This window comes from Canis lupus, chromosome 16 (genome assembly GCF_011100685.1).
Source record: "Canis lupus familiaris isolate Mischka breed German Shepherd chromosome 16, alternate assembly UU_Cfam_GSD_1.0, whole genome shotgun sequence".
In the NCBI taxonomy this organism is placed as follows: domain Eukaryota; kingdom Metazoa; phylum Chordata; class Mammalia; order Carnivora; family Canidae; genus Canis; species Canis lupus.
Genome location: NC_049237.1, coordinates 57,193,369 through 57,211,012, shown reverse-complemented (window position 1 = coordinate 57,211,012; position 17,644 = coordinate 57,193,369). Strand labels below are relative to the sequence as shown.

At 35.4% G+C, this 17,644-nt stretch overlaps 1 long non-coding RNA gene across 1 annotated transcript in view; it reads left to right on the top strand.

The window, feature by feature from the left end:
* LOC119869577 overlaps positions 1 to 16,997 on the top strand; it is a 113,174-nt gene extending 96,177 nt beyond the window's left edge. Inside the window, exon 5 of the long non-coding RNA XR_005371147.1 lies at positions 14,748 to 16,997. This is a non-coding gene — a long non-coding RNA (uncharacterized LOC119869577). The remainder of the gene's footprint in view (positions 1 to 14,747) is intronic.
* The last annotated feature ends 647 nt before the right edge of the window (positions 16,998 to 17,644 follow it).

The following is a 17,644-nucleotide window of genomic DNA, read 5'->3' as shown; positions in this document are numbered from 1 at the left end:
AGTGTTCTGTTCTCTCTCCGCTTTGTAAAAAGTTTGATGTTCACCGTAGTCAGCTATATTTGCCAGGACAGCCCTCGTCAGAGCTCCCTTCATGCCAAGTACACGTGTGTTCAGGTTTGCCACGTGTTGCACGGCAACCAGCCCACAGCTTTGCTGTGGCTCCTCAGGATGTGATTCATTACCTTCCTTTCTCAGAGCACCTCTATTGTCCTGGGATGAGGCTGTCACCTGCTGATGAGGAGCTGCCTTCCTGGCTCCTCCCACCCCTACAGCCCTACTCTCCTCCCCTTCAGGGCAGTAGTGATTCTTACAAGTCCCATTCACTAATTCTGCTCAAGATGCCACTGCTCTCCAGATGAATGCATCCATTCTCTTGTGGCCTTTGCTCTTCCCTCTTCTTCCAAATCTCACTCAGTTCCTTTTCTTCCCCTCCTTTCCTTTCCTTCCTTCCCTTTCATTTGTTCACTAGGATATGTAACTGAGGGAGCCAATCACTCAAACAGCCCTGATGATAAATTCTCATCATGTAAAAAGTCAAGCTAAAACTACATGAAATAAAATTTTACACACCACAAAACTATCATTATCAACCTCTGAATTTATGAACTAAAATATTCAAAAATAACTCTGGCTGTAAACAGGACCTACTTGAATTTAAATAGCAAATCACTAAATTCAAAAAGAAAAATAAAACTTGATGCTTAAAATTACTGTGGTAAAATTTTCATTTTAGGACTGTGATAGCTTTAAAATAAGCCCTGAAATACTATCAGCATTTTTTTTTTTTTACTATCAGCATTTTACCAAGAAATAAAGCTTTTTTGAAACAACGTTGAATTTTAACCAGTATAATTAGGCATTTGTTAACATCTTGGCTATGCCATTTTGAGATTGTAAAACTAGGGACAATTTATTTAATCTCAGAATATTAATCCATAAAAAGATGAGATTGTAAAGGATAATCTTTCTTGTCCTTATTAAACTACACTATAGTAAACCTTTTCTGATTTATAAACCTGAAGGATGTGAGTGACTGCTGGGTTTTTATGTGTAAGTAAATGTGTGTGCGAGTGTGAGTGTGAGTGCACACACACATTTATGCCAATGTGTCTGCATGAATTTGTTTTTTCTCTGCCCTTACTGCATGAAATGGACTAATTTGATAAAGTGCTTCTCTTTTTCTCAAGAGCAGTGTCCAAGATGGAGAGCCCAAGGTGCTGTTAAAATTAAACGCAAGAGAAAGACCAAATTTAAAAATTCCCAGAGTAGACAAAACCATTTAACAATAGTGAAATGCAATTTCGCTTATTCTGCAAAAGCAGGTGAAATTTAAGTTGGGCTGCTTTTTGTAACTGTCTCTGATGATAAAAGAGACTTAAGTCATCACTCTAAAATGGTATTAGCCACTTTTAACCAATTCTCTGCTGTCTGAATCCCTATTATAATAATCACTCATTGTACAACTTAACTCCCTCATTTCCTTTTTTAGAATCCGTCCTGTAATATCATCACCCTGAGTTTTACATCAGGCTTTGAATTTGAATATTGCAAGATCTTGAACTGTTCTTGCATGTACAATAAACTCTAAGTATTAAAAATTTTAAATACTGAAAAATACTAAATAAAAAACAACACTACTTCATTGCAAATATATATGTGGATATGTGTGCATATGTATTATATATAATACATATATAGATATGTTTTTAATAAATTTGTGTCACTGTTATCCTGCCCAAATCCAGAAAACATTTAAGTTAGCATCAATGCACTTTACTTAAAAGGACCACAGGAACTGTACTTTCCATAGAAGAAAACTTGACACAATTATAGTTCATTCCATTATGTTTTTGGAGCATTGAAACTTTCACCTTGAGTCTCAAGGTTGAAAGAAATCGCAACGATTTCTCCTCCTGGGTTTGGTGCTGTCTTACTCTGTTTAGTATAAGTGGCTCTGACTGCTTGTCAAAGGTATTTATGCACCTCCAAGTTTGGCTTCAGCTCATTTTGACCATATGTAAATCATAGATTTTAGATTGAAATGTAACAACAGTGTAAAGAGGAAAAATTAATCTAATGGAAAGAAGAAAAAAATGATAAGCAAAATAAGGATGATAGTAAGCTGATAATTTATTCACAAAGTCTTGCCTTTTATGCTTGCATATTAAACATGCTAAACACAGCTACTGAGAAGCATTCCTCCTAATTTCCATTAGACAATCTGTTTTTAACAATACACCTAGGAAATGACTGCTCATGGCTTTGTTTGTTCACCATGGCTTGCATCTCACTGACGTTGTGTGCACTCTGATCCTAACTCACTTACTGAGGGGATACTCGAAGTCCATCAGGGAATAAGCATTTATCTTCACAAGGATGCGTAGCTGCCATGCACAGAAGTCTGTAGAGTCGGCATTAGGGGAATCATGTTTAATTTAGATGCCACTTTTCTCAAATGGTAACTATAAGTGATCTTTAAAAATTCTGAAATATTTTTAAAGTAGATCACAGCATTTTTTAAATGTTTTCAATCCCTTGATTTTTTTTTTTTACCTTAACTGAGAAACATTGATCTTTATATTGATAAAGACAAGTTTAACATAATTTAGATGACAGGATATTAGAATGCCATTTGGTTCAGATAAAAATAACATGAAAAATATTTATGACTTGAAATTAGTTTATAAACACATGCACAGTACTTAAAGAATAAATAAATGCTCATTTCTGCATCAGTTACAACCTACTAATGATGTCAATTGTTTCCTTAAGATATATCTATATATGATATATACAGATATATATGACATATATATGTCGATTGTTTCCTTAAGATCTATCTATCTATCTATCTATCTATCTATCTATCTATATAATTGGCCCTGGAAGGGGTCCTAGCACCATGATTTGGAAACTGATCCTCAGTTATAATTGCTCTGCCATCTATTATGATCATTAGGCTAATTATTTCGGTTTTCTTTTAATGAAAATTCTGCTTTTGATTATTTTTCAAGCGCAAAGTACAGTGAAATGATTCAAAGCTCACCCTTTAAAGATGTCCTGGGTATAAAAGAAAGGGAGTGAAACAGTGACTTTAATGTCACATTTCCAGAGTTTAGAGCTTGCTTTATCATTACTGAAAGCCTGTCCTATTCTACTACACTTAAAGATCACAATTTCTTCACCTATTAATTATATAGTGATTATTTTCATTTTTTAAAGATTACACTAGTTCATTCATGTGGAAGTAAGCAATCATGAGTAATGCTGCAAATGTGACATGTGGGATACATTAAAAGCTTCATCATCATTTTACAACAGAATCAAGAAGAAAAATTTACCCAAAAGCACTATTCATGGAGGCCCCAAAAGACAGCACCATTGCCAAGCTAACCTGTATAAGATTCAATATTATCAAGATTGCCAACGGGTAAGATCAGAACTTATGGTCAGGCCAGAAACCATTCTATAAGGATTCTCAATATTTTTCAGGACCCCTTAGTTATATTATTCCATTTATTAGCTATGGATTACTTATTGTATATTTTGGGTCTGTTAATTACAGAGGAAGAGAGAACATGATGATTTAGATGAACAAAACAATGAGGTAAAGTAATATGATCCACATCAACAGCATCCAAGGAATAACATAAATTTCATGAAACAATTAGAAAAAAAAATTAGATTTTCTTGCTTCTTGTTGTTTCTGTTTTTTTCCTGCATCAAATTTAATGTAATTACTTAAATACTTTAAAAAATATCCACAGATAAACATGGAAACTTTGCCTCAGAGTTCTAAGAAAAAATACACAACAATTAGGAAGTTTTTTTGATATTAAGTTAATTTCTAAGTTTTCAGTGTCTTTTCAACAGGCTCCCTCAGTTTGTTCTCACAATAACTCTGACACAGAAGGGACAAGATCTTAAGAACCGTGTTCCTGGTTGAGCTAAATGGACCCACAATTGTGCACATGTACATTTCATCTACTTTTTAAGTGTATCTTTGCCACTTCTTGCTTTTGCATTTATAAATTATTCAGTGCAAATGGGTACATGCCAAGATGTTTTAAATTGATTTCTTCAGCACAATTATTTCTTCTTACCAGGTCTCCATTCCTTCATTCTGAGCATCAATCACAAGTTGTAATGCTGCCTTCCAAGGATCAAGTGGCTGCTCTTGGAAGAAGCATTTATCTGTATTTCAGAATCAGGAAATCAGGATTAGTTCATAAAGAGAGCCCACAAAAGCATTAACCACCTTTTTTTTTTTTTTTCTTTTTTTGAGAGAGAGAGAGAGAGTACATGTAGGTGCAGTGGGGAGAGTGCAGGGCCAGAGGGAGACAGAGAGAGAATCTTAGGCAGGCTCCATGCCAGTGTAAAGCCTCATATGGGGCTTGATCTCAAGACCCTGAGATCATGACTTGAACCAAAATCAAAAGTCAGATATTTAACCAACTGAGACATCCAGAGGTCCCAGAATTAGCTGCCTTCTTACCTTTATAAGTATCAACAGATTAATAAAAGGGTTGAAGTCGAGATTTAATTTTTTTTCAGAATTAGAAGACTGTCATTTTAACACACAAGACAAGAGACCAAGACTTCAGGGATAGAGATGGATTTTATTAGTGTGTTGTAGGTCTCTTATTGTTCCCCATTGTTTGTTTTCATTTTTCCATTCACTGTGCTCTGTTTTGTCTTAGAAGCAGTTGTTGAAAGTTAAAGTAACAGGAATCATCTATTTCTCCCTTGTTCAATCTGTTCCTCTCTATCTAGCAATTGTATTTCATTACCTACTGAGTAATTCCATAAGATTAGCTGATTCTTAATTTATATTCTTCTCTTCTATTACATCTTGATATTTTGTACAAGGTTTGTTTGGGGAAATTTCTGGAACTTTCCTGAGACCCATTTCCTTATTTTTCTACTAAACTTTTTGTTTTGAAATGAGTGTAGATTCACGTGCAGTTGTAAGAAAAAAACTCAGATCCCATGTAATTTTTACCAATTTTCTCCCCAAAGTTAACATCTTGCAAAAATATAATACACTAGCTAAGTCAGAATACTGATGTTGATATAGGCAAGATGAAGAATGTTCCTATCACTACAAGCATCCTTAATGTCATCCTTTCATGGCAAGAGTCATCCACTTCTATCTCTTCTTAGTAAACCCCTGGCAACTACCAATCTGTTCTCCATAGCCATAATGTTATTTCTAGAATGATATGTGAATGGAATCATACAGTATGTGAAATTTGGGGTTTGGCTGTGTTAGTCCTATGGCATAATTCTTTAGAGATCAATATAGGTTTTTCTGTAATCAATAGTTCTTTGGGGAAAGAAAGCAGAGAAGGAGGATCCTAAGCTCAACTCTTCCCATGCATGCAAAAAGATAACACACACATCATCATAAATAACCCAGAAAACAATCTGAAGACTGGCACAACAAACTCCACAGTTATAGGTAGAGAAGAGGCCACATCGAGGAAGGTAGGACAAAGATGTGGTTTAGGAGCAAAATGGACCATGGTCATCCATTGGTAGTATAGAGAAGGACAAAGCCAGACTTTCACACTGGAGAGTCCACAAATGAAGAGGGAAAATCCTCTTAACATTTACCCAATTATAAGAAAGTATTATAAAAAACCATATGCCAAGAAATTGGGCAATCTGGAAGAAATGGATAAATTCCTAGAAACATGTAAATTACAGAACTGAAATAGGAAGAACTAGAAAACTTGAACAGGCCACAAACCAGTCAAGAAATTGAATCAGTAATCAAAGAACTTCCAACAAACAAAATCCCAGGACCAAATGGTTTCACAGGTGAATTCTACTAAACATTTAAAGAAGAGTTAGCACCTGTTCTTCTCAAACTATTCCAAAAAATAGAAGAGAAAAGAAAACTTCCAAATTCATTCAATGAGGCCAGCATTACCTTGGTACCAAAACCAAGTAAAGACACCACAACAAAAGAACTACAGGCCAATGTTTCTGATGAACATAGATGCAAAAGTCCTCAAGAAAATATTAGGAAGCTGAATCCAATAATGCATTTAAGAAACCATACACCATGATCAAGTGGGATTTATTCCTCAGATGCAAGGGTGGTTCAACATTTGCAAAATTATATATATATATTTATATATAAATTATTATATAATTATATATATATTACATATATATATTAGAATATCAGCTATAAAAAAGAATGAATCTTGCCATTTCCAACAACCTGGATGGATCTAGACACTATACTACTAAGCAAAATAAGTCAGTCGCAGAAAGACAAATACTGTATGATCTCACTCTTATGTGGAATTTAAGAAACAAAACAAACAAACAAGCAAAGGGAAAAAAGAGAAGACGGAGAAAGAGAAACCAAGAAATGGAGACAGACCAAGAACAAACTTATGGTTACCAGGTGTGAATGGGATGGGGAGATGGGTGAAATAGGTGATAAGGATTAAGGAGTGCACTTGCCTTGATGAAAAAAATACATAAAATATAAGAATTAAAAAAGAAAAAAATACTCCCTTGTAATAGTTGCATAGTATTCTATGATCTCAAAGTACCATCATGAATTTAACCATCCACATGTTGAAAGGCATCTGGCCTGTTTCCAATTTTTAGTTATTCTGACTATAGCTGCTGTAAACATTTATCTACAGGTTTTGTGTGAACATGTCTTCATTTCTCTGGAAAAATGTTCAGGATGTAACTTGTGGGTCATAGCATGCACTTGTTTAAAAAAAAAAAAACTGCCACACTTTAAAAATTATGGATTTGGTTTTCTTAATAGTTATAAGGCTATTCAGATTGTCATTTTATCTCAGGTGACTTGGGTGGTTAGTGAGTTTTCCAATAATTGGTCTGTTTCTTGTAAGTTTTATCCTCATGAGCAGTGTTGTTTGCTGCATTCCCTTATTAAAGGCTACAGGTTGTGTAGAGATATTTCCTGTTTCATTCCTGGCATTATCTTTCTGGAGGTTTGCCAACTTACTGATTTATTGACTTTCTTTTTTCTTTTCTTTTCTTTTCTTTTCTTTTCTTTTCTTTTCTTTTCTTTTCTTTTCCTTTTTTTTTTTAGTATAGCCAATGTTTTTGTTTTAATTATTTTCTTTATTGTCTGACTTCAATTCCATTGACTTCTGCTTTTAGCTTCATTGTCTTCATTCCTTCTACTTGTTTTGAGTTTATATTAACTTTTTTTTAACCTTTACTGATGTAGAAACTTATTGATTTTATACATTCCCTCAATTCTAATATGAGCGTGTTATGCCACAATTTATTCTTTGTACTTCATTAACTACATTTCACATGTGATATGCTATATTTTCATTTTCATTTTGTCTTATGTATTTTTAAAATTTTTCTTTTGATCTCCCTATTTGACCAGTAATTTATTTACTTGTGTTTCCAAGGTTCTAGAGATTTTCCTATTATCCTTTCATTATTGATTTCTAGTTTGATTCTATTATGTTTAGAAAGCATTTTCTGAATGATTTCAATGCTTAATTTTTTTGAGGTTTGTTTTTGGGTCAGTCCATAGCCTATCTTATAGCTACTGCTGTTGGGTGGATGTTCCGTATATGTTAGTTTGATTATACCAGTTGACTGTGTTGTTCAGTTATTGTATATCTTTGCTGATTTTATCCAGCCAGTAATATTTATGTATTGAATCATCAAATTTGATTGTATCCTCTGTTAGTTCCATCAGGTCCTGCATTATGTGCCTTGAAGTTCTTTTATTGGGTGAGTACATATTTAGGATCCTTACATCTTCCATATCCATCCTTTGTCATCATTGTATCTAGCAATTTTCTCTTATTTGAAGTCTACTTTATCTTGTATTAATGTAACCATTCCTACTGTTGTGATTAATATTTGCATTATACGTAGTTTTTGTTCTTTTAAATTCAAACTACCTTTGTGGTATTTGTAATTAATTTCTTATAAATGCCATAGTAGGATGTGGTTTTGCCTCCATAAATAATTTTTTGATTCTTTAAAAATTGTACATATTTAACTTGTACAACATGATGTTTTGATGTACATATACAGTGCAATGATTACTACTGTCTGGCTAATTAATACAATATCCTGGTGGAGAGTTACCTTTGTGTGTGTGTATGAGGAGGACACTTAAGATCTATTCTCAACAAATTTTAAGTATACAATACAGTGTTATTAAGAATCATCACCATGCTGCACGCTAGCATTATCTCATATGTGGGGTTTCAAAAGATCAAACTCAGAAGCAGAGCGTAGAATGGTGGTTACCAGGAGTGAGGCTGGGGTGGGATGAAAAAGTTGTGGAGATCTAATGGGTCTCTCTCTTTCTTTAACCTATGCTACGAATCTCTGTCCTTTGATACATGTAGAGCATTTATATTTAAGCTACTTATTGGTATATTAGAGCTTAAATATGTCATTTAAAAATTATTTATCATTTTTTTTGTTGGTTTCTCATTCCTTTCTTTGCTTTTCTCTTTCAATTACTCTTTCAAATGTTATTTGAACATTTTTAGGATTCCACCTTGATTTTGTGTACAGTGTTTTTAAAGATATCACTTTGTACCCTTGTCTTAAGGTTGTTTCAGGATCTGAATACAATAAAAACCTCATCATAGTCACTGGTATCATTTTACCATCTCAAGGGCAGTGTCAAGCCTAAGTTTTATGAAGGTCCATTTTTAAGTATAATTGCCTAATGATTTAAATAATTCATTACAAGTAGGATATTGCATTATATTTTGATTTTACCCATTTCACTGTTCTCACCAAGAGATTCTACTGAAACCACAGGTAAGTGAGAGGTGGGGTGCAGGTGAGTTTTTTTCTGTTGGCATTTTCCTGGAATAGGATGGGTATTGCTGAAAAAAGTTTCCCTCCCTTGTCTAGGGGTACAGGCCTCTCTTGGAGATTTTTTCTCTGTGCCTCTTGGTAGTTGAAAGTTGGAAGCTTCTGCAATATCCTGTCTGGATATTTGGGCAGGGGGAGGGGGATCAGTAAGGAAACACAGAAACATACCACCCCATGGTTCTTCAACTTCTAAGGTCCGCAGCTGCCTTCCTTCTTCCTACTTCCCAGATGTTTTTTATGCTTGTTTTTATATGAAGTCCAGGGAATTTTAGTTGTAAAGGGGAGTGTCTGAGAGATACCATCTTTGACTACAATCTGAAATAGTTTATATATATATATATATATTTTAAAGAGTATTTATTTTTTATTTATTTATGTATGTATGTATGTATGTATTTATTTATTTATTTATTTATTTATTTATTTATTTATTTATTTATTTAAGAGTGAGAAAAAGAGTACAATGAGGGGAGGAACAGAAGGAGAGGGAGAAGCAGACTCCCCCTAGCAGGGAGCCCCACCTGGGGCTGGATACCAGGACCCTGAGATCATAACATGAGCCAAAGGCAGGCAATTAACCCACTGAGCAACTCAGGCACCCCCAATCTGGATTAGTTTAAATAATAATGGAGTGAGGGATGCCTGGGTGGCTCAGTGGCTGAGCTTCTGCCTTAAGCTCTGGGCGATCCCAGGATCTCTTGATCCAGAATCTAGTCTGCCTTCAGGCTCCCTACAGGAAGCCTGCTTCTCTCTCTGCCTATTTCTCTGCCTCTCTCTGTGTCTCTACTAAGTAAATTTAAAAAATAAAATAAAAATAAATAATTATGGAATGATTACTAAAACTCTAGTTGTTTTTTTCAAATGATAATGTTTGTTTTAGATTTTCCAATGATGCCTGGCTTGGTCTATTCATACATTTCAATACTTATGTTACTGTGTTTATTTTTGCTTTGCTGGGATATCATTATTATTATTATTACTATTATTATTTTAGATTATTGCTTTAAAAAAAAAGTTGAATCTCTGTGCGTCTCATTATTTTTTGGATTTTTTTTGGCTTTCCTTTTTTGTTCCTATGTTAAGTTCGTGAGTAGTTCATCTTACTTATATCTCTAAATAATTACCTTGCAGATTTATTTATCATTTACTATTATTTTTTAATTTATCATTTTCAGTGTTTCTCTTATTTCCCTTATCCAGCTTTGTTTTGTTTGTTTAAATATTTTTACAATTCCTTAAGATGTGCTCTAAAGACTTTTATCATTTATCATTTGTTTTGTTATTATCAACATTGGAAAGCTATCATTTTCATCTGACTATTATTTTGGCTGTGACCCCTAGACTGCTTTATAGATCTCCCTGAGATTTTCCATGTCTCTTCCTGAGACATGCCTGCAGTTTTAAATGAGGAAGTGATATGAGCGTGGGAGTGTTTCCTCTTGTCCAGGCAATTTATATTTATTTTTGACTTCATTATGTTATGCATAGGCATATTGCACTGTGAAACTCTCCAGTGTAAACCTAAGATAATCTTTGTTGTCATGACTAAACTTTCCGTGAAAAGTCAAAATATGTTTTCCTTGTTTACAGATGTAATGATCTCTCTGTATGGCTGATAAATCAAGACTGTTGACATATACAGCCACTTAGAGCTTTACTCACTTTGCCCTGTAGACTAGTACTACTCAAAGATGATGTATGGGCCAGAGCTGGTGTATGGTGGTTTATTACAATCCATGATGAGGTCAGCAAAGAAATGGAGAGTTAGTGTTTAGAAAATTTTTGTAGCAATTAGAGTAATTTTATTTTCATGACATCTAATATTAAAACCTTATTTCAATTTCCTAACTTTTTTTTTTTTTTTTTTTTTTTTTTTTTACTGAATCAGTTCATGATGGGGCTAAAAGAAACAAACACCTAGTTCTTTACCACATGTTATTTGAGAAGCACTCTCATTGATGTCTCTGATTCTGAAAATGTTATGTTGAAAAATTTAATAACATCACACATACATAATGCTTCCATTTCCTTTTCAAATTATAGTATTTGGATATCTGGTCTGTATCAAAGACCTATCATGCTCTTTGATACATTCATTTTTATAAATGTTGTATAACCATCATAAATTTGCTCCTTAATTATTAGGTAATCTTCATCTTCTGTATTTATAACATTAAATTTCACCTTGTCTGAAAATAAGGTTGCCTCTCCTACTTTCTCTTGTCTGGTATTGATTTCTCCATGCTTTTATTTGTAACATTAAAAAGAAAAACACTTACTTTCCATTTTCAAAATATACTCATTGTCCATTAAATGATTTTTTTTTAAAGTAGTACAGAAATGTTGTTTATTCTAACATAATCTGACAGTCTATCTCCTAAAAGAAGAATTCAGCTCAATTAGAATGTAACAATTGCTATATTTGGTTTTATTCTTTCTGCTTTAATTTACATTAATCATTTATTTTTTTCCTCATTTTCCTAATTTTGCTGGTCCCATCAAGATGCTATTCATTTACTTTTTTCTCTCTTTGTTTATTTGAAAGCTCTATTGAAATTTTACATTCCATTAGTAGCTGTCTTCTCTTTACCTCAATGAAAGAAAAATCTCTCTGTCATAATGTGAGACACAATAGCAACTCTTTCCCCACTAACATTCTCTATACCCTCTTCCACAATTCATTCACCTCAACCTCACAGGAGGGCTTTGAACACTCCTACGCCTTGTCTCACCACCACTACCCCTTCTATGTAGATGTGAGTAATACATCACCTTTCACATCCCTCTCCCCAGGATGTGCTATCTTGAGATAGTTTAATTTTGGATCATAGTTTGCATGTATAATTGTTTGAAATAACACTTAATTGTTACTCATTGCAGTCACTTTGTCATTCATGATGTCATTTATTTATTCAATAAGCTCACACAGTATTTAATAGGACATAGTGTTCTACTAACTCCACAAATATTAAATGAATTAATATCACATTAAGGATGAGTGGTATAATACTATTGAATTTATTTATAGATGAGGAAACTGAAGTATAGACAGTCTAACAACCTTTCAGTAGACACAGCTGATAAGTTGTCCAGACAGAATTTAAAGTCAGGGCAACTGCAAGTCACTGTAACTCAGCGACTTATTATTTGGATTTTTAACTTGTGTTCATATATGTGAGTGTGTTTGTGTATGAAAACACAATATTCACTGCATCCTAATAAATTCCTCCAATTATATCATCTCTGAATCTCTGTTTTGCTAACTTTATATTTGCTTAAAACTCTTCATGCAACTTACTTGAGTATTATAGTCGCTGAATGCTTGCATAGTTACAAAGAGCTTTAATTAATCCTTAGAGGGGAGCATCTTTGTCAAGAAGGGAATTCTTGAATAGCAGACATCTTTATCTCAGTAGTCTCTAGCTCTTTCCAAGCTTCTAGCTTGTAAGAAAGAGATGAAACATCGAACGAAAGGATGGTCTTACTGCTATTATTATCATTACTCCCTTAAATCATCTTCAAGTTCAGACTTTTCTTCTTCTCAAGGAAATTCTTTCTCTAACATTTATTTGTAAATTCATTTTTCCCTCTTATCTATATCTTAGTTTTTTTAACTTTTATTTATTTATCAAGAGAAAGAGAGTGTAAGCAAGAGAGAGAGGGAGAGCACAAATGAGGAGGGGCAGAGCGAAAGGGAGAAGCAGACTCCCCACTGAGCAGGGAGCCCGACATGGCGGTGGGTCCTGGGATTCCAGCCAGGATCATGACCCAAGCCAAAGGCAGATGCTTAATCGACTGCGCCATCCAGGCGCTCTGATCATTTTTATTTTAGTTTGATTATCTATATTTTAGTTGCTGGTTTTTCTGGATATATTCCTCAAGTGTCTTTAAATCTCCCAACTTAGTTTTTATATATCCTTATATTTTATTCGTGGCTTTAAGCCCTTCCACTTGATGTTCCAGGCAACCATTTTACATCTCCGACATGTTTTTCTTCCAATGCATTTATCAAATTTGTCAGGTCCAGGGGGTCTTCTTTGTGTGGCTTTTGCACACAGTTATTCTTCTGTGTGAATATCCTTGGGTTTTCTTATTACACATCTGTTGTCATTGTTATTGTTAAAGTGTTCATCTTTTTCTTGAAGGAGTTCTATCTCATAAATAAAATGTTTCATGAAAAACATGAAGAATGGATTGTTGTTTCTATCACTTAGATGCTAGGCCCTCTTACTTGAACTGTAAGTTATTTGTATTATTGTCATTTTCTGGTCAAATTTTTGGGACTCAGGTACAACTGCTAGGTACTGTGAGTAGGTCCTGAGCCCCATAGCTGGCTGGGGAATCAGAAACCCTGCACTTTTTACCCATGTGCTCAATACCCCCAGAGATACTTGGCATGGGAGATGCAGATGGGATAGAGTCAGGGTTTAAAGTAGAGACAATTAAGGAATACCCTTAGGTCATAATCTTCATAAAATCTCTGAACTTAACTTATTCTATTATATTTAAAATAAACGTACATTTTTAAGACAGTAAGGTCCCTCAAAATCTATATCTATCTTTATCCATATACTTAGTATCTATCACGTGCAAGGTCCTGAGATACACTCTGGAGAAACAATTGTGGACACATGTAGTCCATGTTCTTGTGCTTTAGGTTAGTGGAAAGGATATAATATGATACCTGCTAGGACTGCACTATATTGTCCCTCTAGGAGGATACAGTAGAGGAAATGAACCTTGATGCAATGAGGCAGGTAAGTATTTCTAAAGGAAATGATTGCTAAGCTGACACCTGCGACAGAAAGTAGCATGTTTGCAGCTCAAAGCCAGAGAGTACGTGATATCCTCGGGAAACCAAAAATAGGTCTCTGACTCAAAGAGAGGATACATGAATAAAAAATGGCAGGAGAGGAAACTGAAGAGGCAAAGACATAAAAGACATGATCACTTAAAACTACGATGACTGTTGCAGGTTGAATTGTTCTCCCCAAAGTTCACGTACTAAAGTCTTAATTCCCAGGACCTCAAAATGTGCCTGTATTTGGAGATGGCACCTTTAAGTAGATGATTCAGCTAAAATGAGACCATTAGGGTAAGTCTTATTCCAAAATTACTGGTGTCATAATAAGAAAAGAAAATTTGGACCTGGAGATTTGGCGGATGCACATGCTCAGAGGAAAGGCCATGTGAGGACACAGCAAGAAGATAGGTTGCCTGTGAACCAAGTCAGGAAAAACCAGACTTATGAACACTTGATCCTGGACATCCAGATTAGACAATGTAAGAAATTAAATGTCTGCTGTTTAAATCACCCAATCTGGTATTTTGTTATGGCAACTCTAGCAAGTTAATACAGTGACCATATAATTTGTTTTGCTAAATCTAGTACACTTATAAGAATGAAATTGGAACTACTGATAATTGCACTGGATTGAAAAGCCTACATGGGTACTATCCCTGACAACTGAGGGGTAGAGGGGTATAGGGAAGTGTATGCCAGGCTGTACTGCCCTGGGCCATCTCTTCATCCTCTCCACTGGGGAAAGTGTTGGATGCCGATGGCACATAGTTGTGTCCTACTCAGAAATTGCTCTAAGCCAAAGGAAGCTGAATTTCACAAGGTAATATTCCCTTCCAGAGTTCATGCAGTGACTAACCTGTGCTAGCAGCACAAAAGCCTGGCCCTTTGTTTTAATGTGAAACAATTCCAAAGGGTATTCCAGCTCTGGAGCTTCCTGTGGGATTAATGGAGACATCTGTTACATCCTCATCACAGACAGTTCCTCCTCCTCCTCTCTCTCTCTCTCTCTCTCTCTCTCTCTCTCTCTCTCACACACACACACACACACACACACCAATAATATTGTCTCCTTCCTTTGCAGGTAATGCTTCTGAGAACATCCCCTAGGAAAGGTGACATCTCTCCCTACTGAAGTTTGTGACATGGATTTCAGAGTCTTAGCACGCATTTCCTAGAAAATCCCAATGAAGAGAGATAGCCATCGAATTGAACATGGATCTATCCATCTGTAGGAAACATTTAAGGGCTCTAAGGAAGATAGTGAAAGGATCATGTCTGAACTTTAGAATGATCACTCTGATTGATGCAGGGAATTGATCAGATGACTTCAGATTTCAGACAAAGAGAGACTAAGGAGGCTATTATACTAAGTCAAGCAAAAGGCAATAATCGCCCATGTCTGAATAGCGGCAGAGGGTAATATGCAGTGAATAAATGTGTGATCAAGTAGGATTAGAGTCCACAGGATGTGGGTATTTGATGTATGAAGAGATTGAGAGGTCAGAGGAGATTAACACCCAACTTTATGAAAACGTCATTTCCTGAAATAAGGGCTTAGATGGTAAAGATGATGAGTTCCATTTTGTCCATATGGAATTTCGAGCAATTACAAATCACACAAAAGAAGATTTTAAGAGTGCATTTGGATATATCAGTTCAAAGCTCAACCAAGGGACTCAGACATGAACATATCTGCAAAATGAGAGTGTGGAGATGAAATGATTTTGAGGAAACATATAGAGGGAAAAGGAGTAAGGTCCTAAGACAGAATCAAACAGAGAGGGAACATTTAAGATACCAGCTCACCAGTAAGATTAAGAAGGAAGAGTCAGAAAACAAATTTAAGAAGAAGATAGAAATATGAATGTCAAAGCCAAAACATTCTAAGACAGAAAAAGTGACTTTGAACATATAGGTAAGGAAGTAATTAAGGGTAAAAATGGCCATTGAATTTCACAGCATGTACGTCAAAGGTGAGGGCAGTGACAGTGGGGAGGTGAGGACAAGATAAGCAAGAACAGGTTATATTGGATTTGGATAGAGAGGGAACTAGGGAAAGTGAGAGAGCCTTAAAGGTGATGCGGGCCTGACACCTCTGAAGGAAAGCAGGAAGGAAGGAATTTTGGCGGGAGAAGACTGATTGCAGTACGGTTCCACAAATGTTTAGCTGAGGCCCCTGGAAAGTGTGTAAGCCAGAGAGTTCCAATGGAGGAACCCCACATCTCACAGGCATGAGCCTATGTGGGTACCCAGCCATGTGCAAGCCCTGAGGGGCAAGAGGAGCTGTGAAACCAGAGCCAGTGGATGTGAAGCAGCAGTTGGTCTGGCAGTTGGCTGCATTCCCACAGGAGGTGTAACCAACATCTGCATGGTATGCTGGGCCAGGATGTTAGAGACCACACAAATATAGCACCTAAAGGGAATCAATAGAATGAGGTTCCCCAACAAGGTGACAGACATATAATAGGACACAAGCAGGGCGTTGGTTTGAGGCAAGATGAGGAAGATTGCTTGTTCTGGAATCACTATTCTTTCAGAGAGGTGATGGTAGATGAACATCAGTGACTAGGTCCTCCCACGGCAATATTTCTACTACTGCAGCATAAAGAGCAGATAAGCAACTGACATGGATGCAAGGACATCATCTAAGTCTTTATAAAAATAGTCCTACAACCAAATAGTTTCTGTATTAACTGTTGGCTTGTCAATATCCTAAAATTTGTGGACGGGAGTCATGTTAGCTTTTGGATTTTCTGTGATTTTAAATGTTACTATTTTGCATAGGATTACCAACTTAAAATGTATTTTAGTGACCAAAGATCATGGTCTTAATCCAGTTGCTCGCTGTGAATGCCTTTATGGTAGAGCTCCTTCTGTAAGCAAACCGTAAGGCAGGAATTGATTATTTTATCATTGTCCTCAATGTTAAATTTCTAAAAAAGCAACTCATGGATGGAGCATTAACTTAATTTTACTCAGGGTCCTTTTCTATAAACATCTACACACAGAGTTTGTATTCTATACGCATTAGACAATCTTACTAAGAAAAAATTGATTATACTATGACATCAAATTGTAGGAAATTATTCTGATTTTATTAATGTGTTCTATTTTTCTTCACAAAGAAAGAAAAAGGAAAGTGATTTATTTGCATGCACCAGTGGATAAATTTACATTTAGCTGTTTTGCTCATATGTACTGTAGTACAAGCCAAGAAACATGGTAGCGTGGAAGAGTTTGTCTTTCAAACAAAGAGCGGTTGTTTGGGGTTCAACAAGCTGCCTGTACTATGGTCTTAGAAAAGAAATTTAACCTCCCTGTGTCTGTGTTCTCATTTATAAAACAAGGGGGAAAATCCTTGCTTTCTATTTTTGTTTGCTTAGTATTTTTTTGTTAATTAAATAATTACCTTTTCTAGTTTCAGCCTTTAAAAACCTATTTCATCATTGATACAGTGTGCATTACAGTTTTGTTATTTGATAGATGGTAAATATAACTATAAGACAAAGACTTTTTTTTTTCTTGAGCCTGAAGGAAGTTGCTTTTACAAAAGATGCTCTTTATTGGGCATTTACTATATTCCAGACATTATCCTGGCTTTCCTCAAGTGAATTATATCACCTAGGGGTCAATTGTTCTTTTTTTTTTTTAATATTATTTATTTATTTATTCATGAGAGACACAGAGCATGAGAGAGAGAGGCAGAGACACAGGCAGAGGGAGAAGCAGGCTCCCCATAGGGAGCCTGATGTGGGACTTGATCCTGGGTCTCCAGGATCACAACCCAGGCTGAAGGCAGCACTAAACTGCTGAGCCACCCGGGCTGCCTGGGTCAATTGTTCTTTACCTGGAAGGAATTGTTTTTTTTAAGTAGTTTTTCAATTTTTTATCCATTCACTCTAGCCTAAAATTTCATTGACCTTTATCAAGTCAGGTGCACATTAAAAAAAAGAAAGAAAGAAAAGATATATCTTAAAC